The sequence below is a fragment of the Cavia porcellus genome, unplaced genomic scaffold (genome assembly GCF_034190915.1).
Source record: "Cavia porcellus strain 051 isolate PalLab524CR breed Dunkin Hartley unplaced genomic scaffold, mCavPor4.1 scaffold_10, whole genome shotgun sequence".
NCBI lineage: Eukaryota > Metazoa > Chordata > Mammalia > Rodentia > Caviidae > Cavia > Cavia porcellus.
In genome coordinates this window covers 66,909,885-66,932,562 of record NW_026947493.1, presented here as the reverse complement: position 1 = coordinate 66,932,562, position 22,678 = coordinate 66,909,885, and the positions used below count along the sequence as shown (strand labels likewise).

The 22,678-nt window shown below is 37.9% G+C and overlaps 1 long non-coding RNA gene and 1 other non-coding gene across 4 annotated transcripts in view; one reads left to right on the top strand and one right to left on the bottom strand.

Moving 5' to 3' along the window:
- Window positions 1-22,678, top strand: part of LOC134477915 (uncharacterized) — a 189,716-nt gene that overhangs the window by 148,613 nt on the left and 18,425 nt on the right. For all 3 annotated transcript variants that reach the window (XR_010050219.1, XR_010050221.1, XR_010050220.1), the window contains one exon: window positions 10,997-11,206. This is a non-coding gene — a long non-coding RNA (uncharacterized LOC134477915). The remainder of the gene's footprint in view (window positions 1-10,996; window positions 11,207-22,678) is intronic.
- On the bottom strand, window positions 9,729-9,858 carry LOC111754642 (small nucleolar RNA SNORA44). The gene has a single exon (XR_002789324.1). It is a non-coding gene; the product is annotated as a small nucleolar RNA SNORA44 (small nucleolar RNA).

Here is a 22,678-nt window from a genome sequence, read left to right as displayed (position 1 = left end):
ATCATACCATAGTAAACATAATTATTAGATATTAGATATTTAATATCAGTAGGTATTAAAATTCCTCAGGATATAAAAGAAGTTGGAGGTGGAGTTTCTAGGTGAAATGCTATGAAGCTGACACTGTCGTCATTATCCTTTAACCTCTTGCTCTTTCCTACCAAGTGTTTTGTGCTTTCTGATGTTCCATTTTTCATCCATGCAGTCTCAGTGCCTGGGGAGCACTGACTCAGTCTAACTCCAGGAGTCACTGAATTGGTCAGTTCTACTCCTCTTGTCAAAGATTGATGCAATATTGGCCTTGGAATCCAGACAAAGCAAGAAAACTTTTCTGAGAGCTTCTTGTAAATTTATTTAGCATCGATTCAGAGAACATTTACAAGTGACTCTTTCATTTTTTTCTGTTTGCACATGAGACCTCAGAAACTGCATAACTGTGCTCAGCTCGTTTGATGACCCAGTCCAACCCAGGGAAAATGGAGACAAAATCAGGGCTAATGGGCTAAGCCTACAGTGCAACCTGTTCACCCTTCTCATGTCTGCTCATGTGAACCAATGCGTTTCCTCATTTCTAAAGCAATACCAGTTGGGTTTTCCATTACTTATAGTCCAAAAGCACACTGACACAGAAATCTATACGTTTACTTACAGAACTTAAGGATTTAGTACTTAAAATTCTGATTTTTAAGATTGTAAAATCAGAAAATTCTACTCAAAAAGTTCATATTGATTCATCCTCTTATAAGCAAGTGGTATGGTTTCTTAAAAAATATTCTGAATTTTATTTTTTGCTGCAGGAAATTTATCACCAGAGTCTACGTCAATCTGTGACTCTTGTCTGTCATTGTGTTGGAATCTTCCACAACAGTCCTGTTCCCAAACAAGTTTTGTCCTCTGCTCTTCCTTCTTTTATCTTTCTTCTTTTTTTCATATTTATTTACATCAAGGCTTGATCTAAAAGAACATGAACTGCTTACCAAAATTCATGTGTTCTAATTCCTATAAATTCTGTGATGTTGTTGAACTCTGTCTGTGACCTGCTTTCTTTCTCTCATTTTCTCTAATTTATGGTGTACTTGTGTGGACAAAGGAAACAGTAGATTCAAACAAAGTTCTTGGACAAAATATTCAAGAACTCTTTTGTATCTGTCTCATCTATAGTCCAGGCTTATACTTTGCTGCTAATACTTTCTCTGGCTTTTGTACTGTCTGCTGTTACAAAATTCCAGTTTCAGACTCCTAAGTTCCACCATAACAATTCTAGAGTCTTCTGGGAAGTCAGTACTACTTACCACGTGGGTTCTGCCCCTGTCTTCCTCTTCTGCTCTGCTGTACATAGCCACACCTTCCATCCTGGATGATCCCTAGGTCCCAGTTATGCCAGGTGTACTACAATCTTGCTATCCTTCAAAAGCCACCACCATTCACAGACTGGTGTCACAAAGCTCACCATGGAAAGGAAACAATGTCTGAGATTGAGAATGCAATATTCATCAGTGATTCCTATCACCAAGCAACAGTCCTGCACTTAGTCTTCTCACATAATTCTTTCTGCCTCTAAATATTCTTTCTGTTCCATTTCCCCAGAACTCACTTGGTTGTAGTTCACTTCTGTTCCTCCATAAAGTCTCTTCTATATTTTTTGCAGCGTCAGTTTTCTTGGCTTACTTCCTGGGTCCTGAGAAAAGAAATATAAAATGTGAAAGACACAAATAAATAAATGAATAAATAGGTACATAAATAAGTAAGTATAGGGTTTTCACAGTCAACAAGCATTTGTTAACCAGCTGTAGTAGCACGTCTTTAACACCAGCAGAGACTGAGGTGAGAGTATTGCTTCTAGTTCAAGGCCAGTCTAGACTACATAGGGAGCCGTGGTCTCGAAAAATCGAACCAAACACAAACACAAAAACACTCAAGCATTTATTAAGTCGTCACTAACTGTGAAGACCTCAAGTCTAGGTTGGATATTTCTCTAAAGAACTTCCTCTCTAGCATCCTCAGATTATCATTGCACAGCAAGTATCTGATTGTAATATATTTGTCCATATTCATTCTGGATCGTGAGCTCTGTGAGGACCCAATCATTGCCATTCTTGCTTACCATTACAGATCCCTAGCTCAGAATTCATGTGTCTTCACATAGATGTTTAATTTACATTTCACATACTACTTATCACAAACTAAACTTTTGGTGTTCTTCTTCCAAACCTATTCCTTTTACAGATTATTCTCATAAGAAGGATCTCCTTCTATTTGTTTCTCAGGTCCATTATGACTCCTCTTTCTCATTTACATGCCATTCCATCAGTAAATCCTGTTACTTGTACATCCTATATCTTACTGTCCCTACTCTGTCCAATGAGTCTGAGACTAGGATAAGGCAGGAGAGGAGCTTGGTCACACAGTTTACACTCTCAAGGCCTTGCAAATGAAGATCCTCCTGATACCTTATTTGAATATCCTGAATGCTAAGTGCCCCCTTAAATTAGATTTGTGCTCTCAGTAGTTCTCTTGATTACATCCACTCCCAGGCTGCTATCAACTCATCATGATTTCATACCTAGATGCAGCAGGAACCTCTGACTAAGTGTCTACTTCTCTTCCAGTCCTTCAGTGGCTACTCCCAGCACAATGGCCACCTAAGATTATTAAATCATAAGTGAAATCCTGTTCTTTGGTGCTTCTTATAAAGTAGGTAGAGGTGGTCTATTGGCTGTTATCTTACTGGCATGCCCTGACCACTTGGATGAGCTAACTGATGAAGCACTAGTATATGAAGGCCTAGATTGGATCCCCATTACTACCATCCTTTTACAATATTTCAATACTCCACACTCATCTATTTCACTCCACCTGCTTATGCTACTGTTTCTTGACTATGCTAGATAGAGTCCTGTTACAGGATATGTGTACTTACTGCTGCTTTTGCCTGGATGGCTCTGCCCTTAGATGTCCTTTCTAGTGTTTTACGTAAGTGTGACCTTCTCAGGGAGATCATCCCAGCCAGTTTACCTACAGTATTAACAAACGTCCTTAGTCTCATATTCCCTTCCCTGATTTGTTTACCTTTAGCACCTACCACTTGACACACACACATCCCAAACGTATACTTGTGCACATACGCATGTACACATACAGTATTATTATATGAATTCTGTTTTCCCTGGCCCATTAAATTGTATCCTTGAAGTGGGCAGAAATTTCTGTCCTTTACTGATATAACTAGTGAATATCTTCTCAGTGCCAGGAACTCTGTAAGTACTTGCACATTGGATTTTGCATCTATGACTATATTTCTCTATCTACTGACTTATTAATTTTGCTATATCTTATTGGATGTTTTCTCATGAAATAGGCAGGAAGCCTAGAAGGGTGAGGCAGCCTGACTGCACTCAGAATGGTTACCCAGCCATTTCTCTTTCCCTGTGTGGAAAGCTCTTGAATCTGGATACTCTGTCCTAGTCATCCTTTGTATTTTTCAGGAACATCCAAACTGTGGGGCACCCAGCAGCTGACATCTTTCATGTATTTAAATTAATAAAAAAGAGCAAACCTATGTGTGTGTGATAGTATAAATTTCTTTTGTGACAAGATTCAAAAAGAGGATAGCAATTAATTTTGACATTGTTATCAAACTTGTCAAAAGAACATACACCTGGATATATATGAAAAAAATATTCTTTTCTTATTTAAATTTTTATTGTGGGAATTCAGCACATTACATATTTCATTCCATTAAAGAAAATAGCTTATGTATAGGAATGAAAAAATCTACTATGTTAAAATTCATAATATTTTTAAAGGACTTGAACCACAGGATTTTGATGGGTATGCTCAGGTTGTGTCTTTCAAACAGAATTAGTTTTCAAAATTCCTGTGATGTTTGTGGAAAATTGCTCAGTACTTTGCTCTTCAAATGGCATCCTTGGTGCTTGAGAAAGATTTTTGAAAGCCTTTATTTGATTCTTGACAGTTGTGCATTCTTCTAGGTTGCCAGAGGAGACTCTATCTTGTCTAAATGTAAATACCTGGTTACTTCACTCTCTGTCATGGAGGGCAGTTTATTCTTTTTGTAGGAAGCCTTGATTTTCAAGGCAGAAGAGACGAAGGGCCTTCATTAGTAGGCAGGCTTCAAACTGTTTCCAGACCCTTTGTTTACTTCTATAGAGCAGACTTTGTTTTCTTGCCAGTAAGTTTGACAGAGCAGTAAAAACGAGCCGGTAAGTGGGTCACACACACAGGTTGGGAGCCCTTCTGGTCTCACAAAATACAAAGATGCTGCCATCCCGTGACTGTGGCCCACAGTGGGCCAGCTAGGAGTGCTGGGACTTCCTCTTTGCCATGGATAAGGTCCTGTAGCACTCATTTCAGGAGGTGGGAGTGCCAGGGTTGGAAGCAGAAGCAGCTTTGTCTTGGTCCCTTACAATCTTAACAGCTGGGATGAGAGAACCTTAGGAGTATCTCTAATAAAGTACATTGCATTCATCCTCACGAAGCCGTTAAATATGAATGTGTGTGTGTTTGGAGGGGGTGTGAAATCCCACAATTTATGCTGTCATTTCTGCAGCACATCTCGTGAACTATCTAGATGTTTCTCCTAATATCTCAACTTCTAAATCATAGTCTTGTGTTAGTTGAAAGCATTAAAACCAGAAATTACCGTAATAGTGCTATTTACCCCTCATTTATGGCGCTACTAGTGTTATTTTTTTCCACCGACTTTACAGAATGCTTTTCACTCAGCGGTGTTTCTGGTCCAATTGGTGAAACTCAGTTGTACTTAAAAAACAAGGTTGAGCATTGTATCAGAAGACTAAGCAGTGGGCTTGTCATCTCACACAAGGGACTTCCGGAGGTTGCAGGCCCTGTAATCGGAGAGTATTTCATTTGGTATTTGAGCCTGTGGACTAATGCCTTGTTTTACAGCTAATCATCCCCATGTGCTTATGTAACTGGACCAGAGTTTGAATGATGACTGCACATTTCAGTGGCACTGTAGGCTGTATGTAAGAAATGCAATTTCACTTTATGAAAAAAAAAAAGACTTGAAAGTATAGCATGGGTGAGGTATAAACCCTGAAATAGCTGCTGAGCCTACACCAAAAGACTGAAATAATAAAATGGTGTGTGTGTGTGTGTGTGTGTGTGTGTGTGTGTGTGAGATAGCTCTGAGGTTGTTAGAGCAGTTTTGCTCCATTGATGTTTTTATTCTCAGCCCAGGCACTAGGAGACTCTCTGAACTCACAAGCAGCCTTCATTATCGTGTTTGTGACACTGCCACAGGGTCTCTGCATTATTTATTCCAGCCTGCTATACACATCCAGCTTTTTGGGAATATTTTCAGATGGAATCACTAATTAGCACATATGTGGAAACTTCTCAAAGCAATCGAGCCCCCTCCTCATTACTTTTTAATTTTTTCTATTTGCCTAACGTATGTCAAAGACAAAATTTAAAATGATGGGTTAGGGGAATTTTCAGACTGAAATGCACACGCTCCATGGGTGAGTAATCAGTCAAGCAAGGGACCTTTTACATGATCAGAAAGAAAGCTATTCAGCTGTGTAGTAATGGAAAATGAAGTTGGTTTGGTCCATACTACATTCTATGGAGTATTTTATTATTTAACCCCTAGAAGATCTTTCTAAAACTGCCTTGCAGGCCTTTTAACCATCTGCAAACTGCATCTTGATTTATCAGTGTGCATCTTGATGTTACTAGGCTAAATCACAGCTTCCCTCCCCTACTTTCCTCTGTTTTGAACTCTTGTTGCAATTCCTGCTAGATCATTGTTCACAAATATAAGAACTTAATTTTCTTAGTTGTTTCAAAACATTAGGAATAAAGTGGAAACAAGAGCTCTATTTATCTTCATATCTTCTTTCTTAGATGTTTTTCCTGTCACTCTATGTCAAAAATGAAATTATTTCTATGCCACATAGCAAGTACATGGTATGAAGTGTGAATTCTTTGACAATGGTGTTTTTAAGATAACAGAATTATCTGGGTTAAGCCATAAGAGAAAAATACTTGTCCTGAGAGGTGGAGAGCTCATAAGAATATTTAAAGATAGATTGTCATAAAAAAAAAAAACAGATGAAAAAAAAACAGGATAGCATTTTGCTCCAAATTTTAGCCAATTCAAGGTGCTCTTAATCTACGCTGTCCAATATGGTAGCCGTCAGCTAAATGTGGGTATTGAGCATTTGAAATGTGTGGCCGGTCCAAATTGACGTATGCCGTAATTACAAAAAGTACATATTGGATTTCAAAGACTCAGTATGTAACAAAGAATGTAAATATCTTGCTAATTTTTGTTATTTCATGTTAAAATGGTTAAGATTTTTGATATATTGGCTCAAATGATGTATGTCATTAAAAATTAATTTTACCTATTTTCCTTTTTATGTGGTTAGAAAGCTTGAAATTGCATAAGCGTCTCATGTTTCTGGCTCATATTATATTTCTATTGGACAGTCCTGCTTTAAGTTAACATCTTTCATTAGTTTTAATATTTAAATAATTTAAACTTTAAGGGCAGATTGTGGTTTCTTTTCCATAAATCTGTGGAAAGAAATTCTCATTCCTTTTTTCAAAATATTTAGCTAATTTTCTGGGCTGCCTTTTGCCTTTGGACCTTTGCTCTCATTCTGTTTGGCCTGCCAGTGTACTCTTACCCAGACATACGGGAAAGCTCCCACACTCATTTTTCAGTGTTTGCCTTATGGACATTATGTTATTACTTTGACATCTGGTGAGGTTGGGAGGGCCTAACCCTCAGTCTCTGCCTCCTTTTCCCCCGTGGATAAGGTCCCCTGCCAAGGACAGTCCTGCTGCTTATCCCTAGGAGTAGAGCCAGTTCCCTGCCAGCTTAGAATTATTCAAACAAGTCAATCACATCCTCCTGTGGGGCCCCCTTATGCTTTTGGTATTACAAGGCCTTTTATAGCTCCTGGTTGTTCCTTCCTTTCCAGTGTGCAAGCCGCATGTGACCTTGCACATCAGGGGCTGTGGTGTGTTCAACCACTCTCATAAACTCAGGGCATAATCTCTACCGCACTGACCTTTTTTCACAAGACTTTCTTCATTCCCCCCTTCCAAGGTAGAGTTGACCATCCCTCCTGTTACAGTCCTTGTGACCGTACATCCTGTTTTAGTAACCAGACAAAGTTGGGGCAATAATTTGCATATGCATCACTGCCCTATTAAAAAGTAAAGACTAAGGGGCTGGGGATATAGCTCAGCGGCATAAGCGCCTGCATAAGCGCCTGCAGTCGTGAGTTCGATCCCTGGTACCGATAAAAATGAAAAAGACAAAAAAAAAAAAAAAAAAAAAGTAAAGACTGCTTGAAGGTAGCAACAATTTCTCTCTCTCTTTTTTTTTAAAATATATTTCTGGTTCTGAGAACAGTACTGGGGACACAGGAGGTACTCAGTAAATGTTCCATGAATGAATGAATTTAGGAACCAGAGTTTCCCCATGACCAAGATTCAGTAGAAAATCAGCTCTTTCACTGATGTTCATGGATTCTGGCCCTGACAGCCTCCGAAATTCAGGAAAGACAACTCATGGTTTGTGTTTCTTTGCTTTAGTTGCTATCTCATCTGCAGACTGTCCTCCATTGAGAATTAAATTAACTTAAAAAGAGAGTGCAAGTACCTTGTTTGAAAATCTCTTCCGCTGGCTGGCAATTTAATTTTCAGCCCAGATATGATGTGGCCTCCCTGGTGGCTGGTGTCTGCTTTTCATTTGCTGGGTGTTGCTCATGGGGTCCCAGGACATCACAAGAAGACCAAGCCAGCACACATATGTTAACTTCAGAGTTGCAGGACTCGCCCTTCAGCCTGCTGCCATCACTGTGCTTCACGAAGGAAGGCCTGCTGTCTTTCCTGCAAACCGTCTTGCATTATTTTTTGAACATTTCGCCTTTGATATGGACCCAAGCTCCACATATTTTTTCCCCTTAATTTTTAAACCCACGTACTCTTCAAGGGAAATTGAATCCATATGTTTCTGATTCATTTACACACAACTCATCAAAATGTTGTTTTAAAAGAGCTAAACTCAAATCCCACAGGGGCTGAGTGGGTTTCAGACTTGGCTGGAGGCTCTTGCTTTCCTGATCGTGGCTGGCTGGATCCGAGCACAGCAGCTGCAGTGAAACAGGAGCCTTCGCACCTTTCAGAACCTGATCTGAACAGAACCTTTCTTGGAGGCACAGATAGAGCCATGTGACTCCTTACCTTAGTCTTCATTTGCACAGCTGCCAAGGCTTGTGCTTGTTTTCACCCAGAAAATAAACAGGAAAAGGAGCTCTTTACATTGTTCTAGCCAACTTGGAACAATCAGATGTCTTCTAGGGTGACCAGTTAGGTATGTTATTCTACCTGATTGTAGATGTATAAAATCATACAGTTGGCAGCGACCCAGAAAAATCATGCTCCTTCCTTCAAACAGGCCTCAGAACACCCCTATGCAAACAGTAAAATTATGCTAATTTTTACCACAAGAAATGTTATATATTAGAGGCCAGGTTTTATTTCCTTTTAGGCATTTCTGACCAAAATTCAGCAACTCTCAATGACAATAACTGTCAAATTTAGGTACATTTACAAGGTTGGTATTCTGCCTCCAAATTCTCAAGGATCTGCTATTCTTAGGTAGTGAGGCATGCAACTCTCCATTTTACCATTTGTTTCCCAGTAACCACCGGAACCAGGTGAAGACTGTGGGGCAGTCAACAATGAGATGCTTGCTTTGTTCAGGGTTGAGAATATGTCTTTGGCTAGAGCTCATTGGGTAGCTTTATTCTGAAGTTTGCAAGAGCAGTTATATTTCTACCATGAAAATTTCAAAGCAATCACAGCATTAAAAACTGTGTGAGTTTTCATGCTTTTGATTGCCTATACAGAAAATAGAAATACAACATGTCTGAAGTACCATGGATGGGTCTGCCAGGTGGCTGAGATCCACCACAGATTAGCAGGAATAAGAAACCCGAGAGGACTCAAAGCTCTGAAGCAGTGTGCTTGCTCAGAGGCAGAGCTGCTCCAGAACGCAGCAGTCACTGGTGATACCCTTGAATAGGGAACATGCTGATAGACGTTTTGATTAAATCCAATGAATGTAACTGCTCTGAAATGGTGGGGTCTCATTAGTATCCAGAAGTTCGTTAGTTGGCATCAAAATAGCATCAGGCACTCAGCTAAATTCTGGCTTCTCCCAGGAGCAGACAATCCAGCTTAATTAGCCTGGGGGCTTTGACTCCACAACCTCTTCCAACATGAAACAGGGGTACCCTTGAGTGTTCGCAAACCCTGACAGATGTTTCTTTACAAAAACATGCAGGCCCAACATCTTTGGAAACCTTAAGCACATGATGTTCTTTGTCTGTCTTCAAATTTTTTCTACATTCTTTACTCTTTTTACTAAAATCCATACTAAGTATTCTGCTGAGCCTGGCCCTGCAATAGCATAGTATGGAGATGTTTTGGGTTTTTAAAATATGTTCATTATTGGTTTCAGTTTTCTCTCATTCTTCTCTTGAAGTTTAGAACTGTTTTTGGTCATGGAATATTCCTCTGGATGATTGTTTAGTGGCATCATAGTCTGATCTAAATTTGTTATGATGAGTTGGTTGATGTGACTATAAACAAAAGTACCATGGGACATGTCATGGGAGCACACTTTGCATTGGCTGGAGAGACAGCTCTTATTCTTTTTTCTTTATAAGAAAGGTGTATTAAACTGAAGATATACTGCTGACCCAAGCTGTCAGAATCTTTCCAGTTTGCTCTGGCAGTCAGTAGGAGGTCCCTTGGCCACAATCTGATACAAAACTTAAAATCATGCTGAAAGGCAGATTCTGAAATCATGTAAAACACCTAGTGATTGTATTATAAGTGGGCACATTCATTTCTAAGTATCCACAGTTTGGATAATGTAACTTATTTTTATAAGAGCTTACTGCAATCAAGATTCAGTTAGGCATAGGATTTGTATTGCAGCTTTTCTTCTGAAAAGTAATAATTGCATAAATATTTGCTGGTACTGCCTGTGAAGTCCTGATGTCAGCCTCATGCTCAGAATATTCTTTACATATGGTACTAAGTAGGGACATCCAAGTGAGGTAGCATTACCACATCTGTTCCAGAGTGAAAGGCACTGAGGGGTTTGGGTCATTTCTTCTAGACAACAGGGCAATAAATGGAAGAAGAGAAATTCAGATTCAAGCTTTAATGATTCTAAAACCTGTAGAGAAATAAAAAAAAAAACCTAAAAACAGTCTTAGCAAGAATAAAGTTTGGGAGTTCTAGTTACCATATTTTGAATATTTGAAAACACTTCATAAGACATGAGGGATTTTGATTTTTCAGTGACTTTTACAAGGTGGAGAAGCAGGACAAAGCCAGGAAAACATCTGCTCTGGGATGATCTCCCAGATTTCCAGGTATCAGGGCTGCTCTCTGTGGCATCGTATCCTCCTTTGTCTTTCTATAGTACCATTCTGTGCTGTGTTTTTGTTTCTGGATCTTGTTCCTCTGCCAGATTCTGTTGCCCTTCAAGGAGCAAATCATGTCCTACAATATTCCTAGTGCTTGGTACAGATGTCAGTATGGAATGAATGCCATTCAGCAAATATGCAGTGAATGGAGTATTGGAGAAGCTGATCAGAATCCATGAGGCGTGAAGGCAATGCAAAATAGAAAACGTGTTCAAGAACTTGATGGTAAATCAATCAAACTTGAGAGCAGATTAGCCTAGGAGCTTCCATGAAATAGGGAACCAGTGAAAAACTTATGAGTAGTTTGACATAATAGTTTTTCCACTTTGAAAATTCACTTTGTAAATAATGTATAGAATGGGCTGGGGAAGGAAGTAATAAAACAAAATCCAATGTGTTCACAATATTTGGTTTATGTGGTCCTGATGGCCACAATGCAAGTTCTTAAAAATTCACCCTGTGAAGACACAGTTTTCTTCAAATTACAGGCTGGAGACTGGATGTAACATAGACAAGGAACTGGAAAGAACATTGCTGCAGGAGTGACTGCTCTGTAGGTGGATGTCTGTCCTCTAGCTCAAACCGTCATGCAAGACACAGCTGCCCACTTCATATGCCCTGATGCCACTCACCACCAGCCACCTGAGGTTCCGGCATAACTCTGAATATCTCCCCAAGAGACATTCAGAAGATTCTCGGTGAGATTTTTAGGATTTCTTCTGCAGCAGTATCCAAAGCCTTATGATTTACGGAGGCTTATGAATGCAGTGTTTTGAGTACTGATACCGAAAGCATCTCTGGTGTAGCATCTTGGCTTTTGTCCTAGCTGAAGGGCACTGGGGTAAGTTACTGGGGCCGTATTCATCACCTGTGTACCCCCTGGAAGCAATGATTTTAATATTAAATGAGAGATCAAGTGTGAAGTGGCTAGAATAGTGCCAGGTACATAGTAAATGCTCAGCAAATGATGCATTCTTTCAATTTAATCATTTTGGGGCTTCTCTGAAGGAAGGAGAGGCATGGTTCTAACCAAGGGGGCAGGAGTAGAGGCTATATGGACCTGACAGTTGAGGATGGGATCCGCTAAAGGGCAAGACATAGAATTTGGGATACTTTCCAGCTCTGAAAGGAATGACAGAGGCAGGATATGTTCTACAAGCAGTGTTCTGCTAGGGTCTCCAGGAATCCCTTTGTGATAAAATGGGATATTCACACAGAAGCCATCCACCTGCAAGTACTGATGGGTATGCTGTTGGAAATCAAGTTTAGGACCTAGCTGCACATGTGAAACAGTTCAGTGGAAATTTTTCCACCCCAGAAGTGGGCAGAGAGAGGTGTGGAGCAGCGAGGCACCAATTTGTTCCCAGGGAAGGGGGCATGCTGCCAAGACGGGCTTGTGGACCTCACCAAATCCTCTGCTTCTTCCCAGTATATCCTATGGTTATGAGGATAAGGAGTTTATACTTTGCTTTCTCGTGGTGGTAAAATAAACACAACAAGAAGCTCACTATTTTAGCCATTTGAAGGTGTGCAATTCAGTGTCACTTTGTACATACACGAAATCATAACCCTCAGTACCTAGTTATAGAACTTTTTTGTCACCTGAGAGGGAAATCCATACCCATCAAGCAATCATTGCCCATTTCCCCTTAGCTTCCGGTCCTTAGCACCCACAAATCTGCTTTCCATCACTATGGATTTTCCTTTTCTGGACATTTCATAAAAATGGAATCATACAATATGTGGTTTCTTGTGTTTGCCATCTTTCACATAGTAAAGTACATTCAAGGTTCATTCAAGTTGAAAGATACACCAGTACTTTATTTTTTATGACCAAATAAAATTCCATTATATGAATGTACCACACTTTGTTTTTTCACTCATCATGGCTAGGTTTGTGAGGAGATGGTCAAGTTCTCTCCTTAGCAAAAAAGACCCATGGATGCCAAGCAACACTCATGTTGTCACGCCTTTCAGTATTCTAAGAATCACCAGAAATCCCTGTGTTTTCTAATTTTTTAAATCCTGTCCATGATTTTAAACTAAAAAAAAAATACAACATGGACCATCTTATATGTGTTAAGGGAAAAGTGTCTTTAGGAAAGATCTGGTTATTGGACATTTAAGAGTTCTAGTCTTCCGTCTATATAAGCAGCCTCTCTTGGTGATATATTCAAGGTTATGTGTCTGAATTTAATTGCTAGACAAAAATTGTCCAGCATTTTTCTACAGATGGCTCAGTACATTGTCTGTAATATAAAACAGCTATGATACTTGTGGAGAAAGTTCTAACTAGCCTTTGGGTTATGTGAACTATTAAGAAAGTCATCAATGCCTATTAAGGATTTATTTATTTAGACAAAAAAAAGAAAAAGAAAAAGAAAAAGAAAACCATCAAAACCCTGCTATGCCATGGTTTGTGAAAAATGAATGCTGTTGGCTGGTCCCAGCACAGTCTTTTGGTGCAATCCAGTTGACACCCTCTACTTTCAGAACATAGTACATGACACAGGCGGACAAGCAAACATAATTAAACACTGGCCCAGATAGGGTTTTTCTTAATTAGTTGTGAGTTTCTATAATGAAAATACCTGGAGATTTAGCTGACTTCAAAGTCCCATTAAAGCTGTGCTGCTTTTGTTGCTTTGAAAATTTGGGAGTTTAGGAGTCCTCGCCTCATGCTTCTTAATGATCATAATTATATGATATGCTTAAAAGTGCTTTTGATCTTGGCCTCTCAAAGCACTCAAGTGAGGCTTCAATTCCCTCAGTCCCACTCTGAGGCAGGCCTTCCTTGTTTACGGGCAATGCGTGATGACATGTATGTCACAGCCACTGCTGCTTCACAGAGGACCTGCCAGCAGCATCAGTGAAGGTGCTCTGTCGCACATCTGTAAGCTTCTGTCAGTTTGTTGGAGTTAACTGTAGTACTTCATGCTTGTATGATGTTATACATAGGCCTTTATCTCACTTAAATAATAGCAAAAAGTTCATGAAAGACCCGAGTTACACAGCATGCGCTGCACTTGTGAAATGGTTCAAGGAATTTCTCTTCCTTTCTCTTTCCCTTGGCAATCTGCCCACCAGGTGACAGGTAAACTGGGTAAATTGCCTCTCAAGCTACAAGCAGCAATTTCCTAACTTTTCCACAGTTTCCAAACTTGTTAATGAAACAATTCACAGACTACAGTGGATTTCTTCATGCATCTGTAACTGATTTTGTTGACTTTGTACTTTGCCTAAATGTTAGCTTCTCTGGTTTCTTCATCCCCAAGGCAGGCTACAAACAGAAATTAATACCTGTTACAGAAAAACGAATTAGGAGTTACACATTTAGGGCTTAGTCCTGACACCAACTTTTCAAGAAAATAAACTCTCTTATGAAAAGGTTGAGGTTGAATGAGGTTCTCTTCTACCTGCTACTTGAATTTATACAAATGATTCAAAAAGTAGTAGATCTGAGCAGCCTGCCAAGGATTTAATTGGGAGAGATCTGCCCAAATCTACACACACAACCTGATATACTGGCTTTAAGAATAAAACACAAAGAGTATAAGCAGGTCTTTAAGCCCAAGCCATTCTCCCAGTTTGAAGTAAAGAGAATCAGGGTTGACATCAGGGTTATGTGTTACAAACACATGGAACCATGTAGTACTGTTACATTTGCAGGAAATACTCTTGTAAACAGTGCATTCTCATTTCACAGATGCAGATGTGAAGTGGAAAAGTTACAGAACTGAACAAAAGTAAGAACAAAAAGCACTATAAGACAGATCTCACTTAAAATTTAATTTATACTAAGAGTAACAATGTGATTATTTTACCTGTCTGCATGAAATCTGTTTTAAATCTCAGAGATGTCGACTGCTTTTTTCTGTGTTGAGAGGTTTATGAAGTTAAGAAAAAGAACCAATAGCTGATATTTACTATATTCCTTTACCATGTATAGAATTGTTCTAACAACCCTCACATAATCTTCATAGTGGAGCTACCATGCAGATGTTGTTTCTCTGAAGATGCAGAAACTGAATTCTAACTAAGTTGCTAGATGACAGTATTAATAAAGGAGCCAGGATTATTACTTAGAGCTGTCTAAAAAATAAGAAGCTGCCTTCTTATTTAGTAGATTATTCTGCCTGGAGGATGCAATTTTAGCTAGAAGACAGGGGACAATAATGTTAGCAGAAGAAAAATCCATCTTATATGCTGTTACTTCTTTGGAAAAGTAAATACATACACACACAGGAAGAGAGAGAAAGAGCAAGAGAGAGAGAGAGACAGAGACAGAGACAGAGGGAGAGCAATAGCAGAACTAGCATTCTATTTGGTAAGAAAGAAAGACTTATTTACTAGCTTAATATTTTAAAGCTATCACAATGGATGTAAAATAAATAAAATACTCAACAAGAAGCTAATAAACAAGTATTGGACACAATAACTTAGATACTTTTCCTAAGTTTGGTCATTCTGATCTTTTGAGAAAACGAAATCCTGGGTTAGCAAAGATATTTCAATATTTGGAAGTAAAATAGTGTAAGGGTTGATGGTGTCAACTTGAGTAAACTAAATTGGCTCAGCATAGTTCTGGGTATAGAAGACTCACCTTAGAGAAGATTATCGCTCGAATACAGTAAAAGCAAAACAAAGAAGAAAGGTCGCTTCTATTTCTTTTGGAGGAGCCAGTCTTCGCTTCCACCTCGTATGTTATCTCCTGGCTTTCAGCACTGACCTTTCAGCATCCAGTGATGACCCTTCAGCGTTGAGGTGCGGACCCTTCAGGCTCCTGATATGGATTCGCACAGGACATGACACAAAGCTTCAGGCCTAGACTGGAGCCTTCAGATCCTTGATGTACAGCCTGACCTTTTACATTCCTTCACACCTGCCTGGGTGGCCATGTGAGCCCATCTAAATTCTTACACATTCGTGTGTGATACCTGTTCTCTAGTAAACACTGACAGATAGAGACAGCTAAGAATCCTTCAGTCCATTCCACACTGGAATGTGGTTCAGGAGGCTCTCTTCAGGATTAAGTATTTAGTTTAACATCTAGTTTTGACTGTTTAAGACTTGGACTCTAAACACTTGAAGATTCTCTTCCAGAAGAGTTGAAAACGTTCTTCCCACACAGAAGATAATCTTAGAGGTTACAATTTTATGGCCCTGAAAAGACATCAACCATATTCCTCTTTAGCAAATTTATTGCAAAATGACTTTCTGGAGTGACTAGATAAACTTTTGGTGCTCAAATTCACTTTTAACCAGCATCATCACTTTGCTGATTTCCTCATTAATGAGATAAAATTTTTTGACAGGTGAGACCTCTTTATTTGTAAAAGAATCATGTTCTTAACTCTTTTGAAAATTGAAATTTGACATCTGAGAAGGCTGAATAAGTGAAGTGGATAATTATGAGATAGGACTTTAAAGACACATCCAACAGAGAATTCCTTAAATGTGTAAAAAGTAAATGACCAGGTACCTTCAACATCCCTTAATAAACGTGCATCTTATACCCCAGTGCTAAGTTAACTTCCATCCTCGTTGGGGCCAGACCTGGCCTCTTTGCTGAAAACAGTGGAAGGAACCAATACGTCCAGCAGATCCCAACTGTAAAAGAGCTGCCTCTTCCTTCTAATGTTTACCCTAGATATCTGAAGAGGCCTCATCCCCACTGCGTTTTACTCTCTAAGATAAAGGGGATGAGGATGAGGCTGAGATACTTTCTTGAATTCTAACAGGGATAGATAAGATACTGTTGTTTCTGGAAGTCAAAAGTCAAATGATTGCAGCAGTCACCCATAGTCTAATAACATCGTCAGGGTGGTGCTTCTCAGGCGCAATACGTGGCCGATGGAAGAGCGGCAATGATACAGTGATGGGCCACTGACTCAAAATACAATGCGATTTTTTAAGTCATGTGAGTAATGTACGAGTCTTTAGATTTTCTCTGTTTTATGTGGTCAAGACTTTTGATAGTAGCCTCTCATGTTTTAATGTTAAATATTAAATTAGACTTGCCAGAGTTTACTGATGACTCAAGCTTCTACTACACATGTGTATGTTTGTCACACATAAACTCAGAGAAAGAAAGGACTTTGTACTTTTCCCTAATGTATGCCTAGAACCTGGGAATATGTTTGATGCACCTGTTAGACATTTAATATTTCCATATATACTACAATGTTTGAGTAAATGAAGACTTCTCCTTCACATAGGCATAGGCACACATCAGAGTTCCTACGAGTTTCAGGAATAATGTACTGTTGTTAGCATATCAATAGTTTGTTGCAATTTTTGATTTCTGTGCTGCTCATCTTGTTTTAGAATTGTATATTACTGTTAGTTTAGCTTCATCATTACTAATTTTAGTATGATGTGGGTGGTTTGGTGAACCCTACAATATGTAGCTTTGCACATTTGCATAAACATTATTTCGGTCTGTAATCTTCCAATAACTAGATTTTAAAGCACACTTCAAGTGAGATCAAGGATGTGTCACTCATGCATCCAAAGGCAAAGCAGACGCATCCATGAGTCACCTGCCAAATTTTGCTGCCTTCACTAGTCATGCATTATTTCTGCATTTGCTCTACTCAAATAAAAATGCACCATTGAAATAGGTATAACAAAAGTATTAAGCTATTTATAACTTTTGTTGTCATTTTTATAACATTAAACAGTGTGCAAGCTTATAATTAGCCTGCTAGTTTTTCCATCATCTTTTATCAATTGTAGGGTTCTTTATCCATGAAAAGGTAGAAGCAGATAGGAAAGGAAGGCCTGTGTGATCAGACTGCTCCAATTGACTATGATGTCTTCTATGTTCACAAAGAGTTAGGATATTTAAACTCTGGCCAAAAGCAGTACCTAGAAGCTTCAGGTCTTCAGAGAATAACTCTGTGTTCACCTTCCTTTTTTCTAATGTGATCCTTTGTCAAACTGGCTTTCCATGGCTGCAGTCATAAACCACTGTGAAATGGTAGCTTAAAATATCAGAAGGTAGGGGCTGGGGATTTAGCTCAGCATCATAAGCGCCTGCCTTGCAAGCAGGCAGTCATGAGTTTGAGCCCCGGTACCGATAAAAAAAAAAGGAAAAAGACAAAAAAAAAAAATATCAGGAGGTAATTTTTCACAGTTCAGGAGGCCAGAAGTCGAAATCAAACTGTAAGCAAAGTGGTTCCTCCTGGAGGCTCTGAAGAAGAATCTAATATGTACCTGCCTCCTGGTTTCTGATAGTAATCCGAGGCAGACTTGGCTTGTAGAAGTATCATTGTACTCCCTTTCATTTGTGTATGTTATTTTCTTCTGTAGGTTTGTACTGTGTCTACGTCCAAATTCTCCCTTCTCTGCGAACGATACCAGTGCCTCGAGTATGGCCATTGGAAGTTGGGAGCAAGACATAAAATGGATTCTTCCTCAGAGCCTCTAGGAGGATACACTTTAATCCACTATGACCTCACCTTAACTTGATTACATCTACAAAGACCTTATTTTTAAGTAAGGTCTGAGGCACTGGTACTGCAGATGAAGATTAGATTATATATTTGGAGGGACGTAATTTGACTCAGCATTCATACTGATTTTTTTTTTTCCTGGCTTTAATCCTCTTGGCTCAGTGTCCCTTTTCTACACTCAGTTAACTCATTTGGACTGGTGAGCTGGAGTTTGAAGGCCTCTGGAACATTTCACCTTGCCTCTCACCAAACATCATTCAACTTACAACACATCCAAAAGTAGAACTACATTTGCATACCCTAGAGCTTCGTAAATATCTGCTGGCATGATTTTTAGTGGTTCCTAAGGTCTCCAAGTAATTTTTTTTTCTTATTAAAAAAAAAAACTAATGCAGTAGAATAAGTTTTCAAAGGAAATCACTAATCATAAAAATTATTAGGATTTCAATATTTTGTTTTATTTTCCTCCAGAAAATAGCTATATTTCAAAGGTGTTTAATCAAGAAAAAGCTTATGTTACTAGTTCATTAATGTGCTATTCTTCTGTGGTTTGTTGCCTACAAAATCATGTATAATGGCTTATTTATATGTTACACCCTATTCTATCTTTAAATTGGGCTCCAGAAAATTTGAGTTAAACAACAAATGTGGCTACACTACATTTTGATAGTGACTATAAGAAAGTTATTCTCATGATCACTGGTGTCATTTAAAAGGATGTTCTGTTTTGTCAAAAGGAATCTCTTGACATCCAGGATGGTGGTCACAGAGTCAGCGCTGGAACTTACCTATTTATTTTCTATATGTGAATCAGTATACATAGTGCCTGGATGCTTTGTTTGAAGAAAGCACTGGGATTCTTTACTAGTCACAGTAGGGGTATACTTGAAGCTTAGCCTCATCATCAGGAGATATTTATCAAATGTGTATTGTTATCTTAGCATTTATCACTTTATACTGAGATTATTTGCTTATATCAGTCTATACTTTAAATTTGAAGGTATTCAGGGAAAGAAACTTGATTCGGCATTATTAGCAGAGTGTCTGGTACATGAGTTATTTAGTAAATGTTTGTTGAAGTGAGTTGAAGAATTTTCAAATGCAGTACCCCAGAAGAAACAGAGTGTAGGATCATCCAGAGGGACAAAATGGCCTCCCATATGTTATTCTTCTAAATGTTATCTAAACAAGACAAGATCAAAGAATAATTACAATGAAAGGTTGAGGGTAAAGCCATGGGAAAAGTATACTAGGCAAATATGAGCTAAAAGAAAGTTGAGTAGAATATAATAGCAGACACATAGACTTAAAGCGAAAAGCAGTATTCACATTGAACTGATTTCAGATAAAATATTGAAACAACACAAATAATAAAGTTCATGTCACAGATAGGAATGGAATGCCATAACCAACAATTCAGAAATTCATACTTTTCAAAGGTGGAAAATTTCTCAGTAATTACTTTAAGTAGGGCAAGATGCAAATCATAACAAATACCAAAGAATCAGAGGAATTGAAACCGTATTTCTTACTGTATTGATTTATTTTATCATAATAGAATTCTGAAATAAGAAAAAATAAACCCAAAAGTTGTCACATATTTGGAAGCCAAAACACATATTTCTAAATAATTCATGGATTAAAGAAGAAGCAATCATGGTGAAAATAACAAAATGTTTGGGAAGAAAAGAATAAAACTATCAAATACCCAGACTTGTGGGGTAAAGCTAAATTAGTGTTTGAGGGCTATTTATAGTTTTAAATGTTTATGTAATAAAGTAGAAAAGTTAAGAATTACAAGCTAAGTTTTCAAGTCAAGAAACTGAAAGAAGGATATGACAGTCAATCCAAAGTAAATAGAAAGAGGAAATATAAATCTATTAAAAATAACAAATTTACAAAGCAATGGAAAAGATTGATAAAAACAGTCCTGATATTTTGAAAAGACATAAGAGTAAGAAATGTTTGGCAAAATCAATGCAGGAAAAAGGCAAGGGAGTAGAAAGCAGTAATACTATTATTTTAAAAGGCAACATAGTGACAGGGAGGAAAAGACACAAACATGAAAGCTATGTGATATATGCCAGGAAATGCTAAATTGATTAACTATTTTATTTATTTATTTGGTACTGGGATGAAATTCACAACCTTGCACTTACCAGGCAGGTGCTTATGCCTCTGAGTTAAATTCCAGGCCCCAATTAAGTGTTTTATTAACAGAATCAACTGAGAAAATTAACTCAGTAAGCATTGGGAAATCTAAATATATTAAGAAATGTATATCAGTAATCAGTAATCAAAAACTTATCATGAAAAATACCACATGCACGCGATTTTATAGGAGAGTTTTTTTTCAAAGATATTTACCCATGTCTCCTATAAATTGTTACTGCAAACATAAAAACTGGAAAATCATTTTATGATACTTGTATAATAAGCTTTATGCAAAATCTGAGTATTATAAAGGAGGACTATTATAAACTGACCCCCTCTATCATGATGGAAGCTACAACTGACCTTTAAATCTAAAATTTACATGTATTTTACATGTCACATATCAATATTAATACCAAAAGCCTAATGAAGTGGGCACTGTACTTGACTTCGTTTCCCAGCTAAGGAAACAATAACAATAAGTGATAGAACTTGAATTTTAATACAGAATTCTTAATTTAAGTGAAAAAAATAACATTAACTTACTCAAGGAAACAGAATGAGATTCATAACAAAACAAAAACATGACAATTGCTCGTATGATAATAGGTCAGCACTGTACTATAAGTTCTCTTCAGCATAATACAATGTGTGAACTGGAAGATAGACAAAAATTATAATTAGTCACACATAATATGATTACCTGCGCAGAAAGTTAAGGGTGAATCTACAAATTATTAGAAATAATCAGAATTTAACAATAATACCAGATTCATAAGTCACCTAAAATGTATATATATGCATTATGTAAATAGACACAAAATTATATATATACACATTATATAAAAATTATTGATGTCGCTATAACTAGAAATGGTTGATTAGAAAATGTTATTTTACAAAAGAAGAACATAGCTATTAAAAATTGTGATTTTCAAGGAATATTTAATGGCATGGGAAAGTAAATGATGATGCAGCAAGTAAAATAAGCAAACCAAAATTGTCTTATTATCTGTATCATCATTTGATTTAAGATACATATGAGTTCTTGGTACATATATGTGAAGTTCCATAAAATATCAATGAGTCATGGGAATTTGAGTCATCTTTTAATTCATGATTTCCTGCATTTTCAAATGTTTATATTAAGCCATATTTTGAAAACTTATAAAAGCCTTATGAAAAAGTTTTAGCTGGTTGTGTTGAATATAATGTGCAGAAAATTCATGGACAAAATTCTTTGGCAAAGGTAGTTAAGGCTGGAGTGTGGTTGTTTTAGTACTTTCCTTGTCCCTGAGATATAATACATAACATCTATAGATTAAAGCAGGGGAGATTTATTTTGGCTTCTGGCTTTTAGAGGATTCTGTCTGTGTCAGTTGCCTTTAAGTCAGGAAGCACATGGTGGAATGGTGTGGCAGAGGAAAAACTACCCACATCATGTTGAGCAGGAACCACAGAACAAAGGAAATCTAGCACCCAACAGTACTTAAGCTCTGATTTCTCCAGGATGTGAATTCTCTGATGACTATAATAGCCCATGATCTAGTCATCTAAATACATGAGGTATTGGAGATACCCCAAATCTAAACTGTAACAGTGACAGGTTCCTTCTCAAGGAACAAGGAACAGAATGTGGTAGTTAAAAGGGTGAGTTGGCATGAGATCAACTTGGTTTGAGACTTAGTTTGATCCTTTTTTAGCTATGTTATCCCAGGCATGTCATTCAAGGTTTCTGGGTCTTATGTGATTTATTTGAAGGGAGATTATGCCAATAAAAAGTAAACAAAAGAAAGGCTAAAGGGAGAGAGACTTACCCCTGGGACATTAAATATCTCTCTGTAGTCATTTGGGGTATGTATATAAAAGTGCAGTTAATTTTTTGGTTTTCTTTAGAAATAAATCTAGAATTTTCACTTATATAAAAATTATAAATTTCAAGTACTTTAATGATGTATCTTTATAAAAGACTGAATTTATCAGCATTGATCAAAATATAGAAACTAATACCTAAGTGCAGTGATGATGACCTAAAAAGACAAAAGAGCCAAACTGAGTAGTGGTGTGTGGGTTAATCTTGATTGTTAACTTGACCGGATGAAGAGATTCCTGGAGAGGGGAGTGGGTCATGGCGGTGTTGTATTGGTGAATTAATGCAGTGACGTTCATAGCTGAATGGGATGTGAGGAAAGAGGGCCCATCTGGAAGAGTTCTGTTTCTTGGCTGCCATGAAGTAAAGAGTTTTGCTCTGCCACTCCCTTCTACCATGATGCTGCTACCTTGGAACCACTTGATGATGAACTGAAACCCCTGAAAGCGTGAGAGAAATGAATCCTCTCCTCCTTTAAACTGTAGACAGCAGAGACTTTGTCCCAGCAATGCAGAAGCTGAACAATACTGTGGCAACACAATGTCACTAACAAAGGAAAATACTGAGTGCAAATTTAAAAAAAATTGTTTTTTAACCATCATCTAGTATGTCAATTACATTCGTACTCATAGAAACCAATTTCCCACTTATTAAAATGAAATAATTGTATCATCGTTGTATCTTCCCAA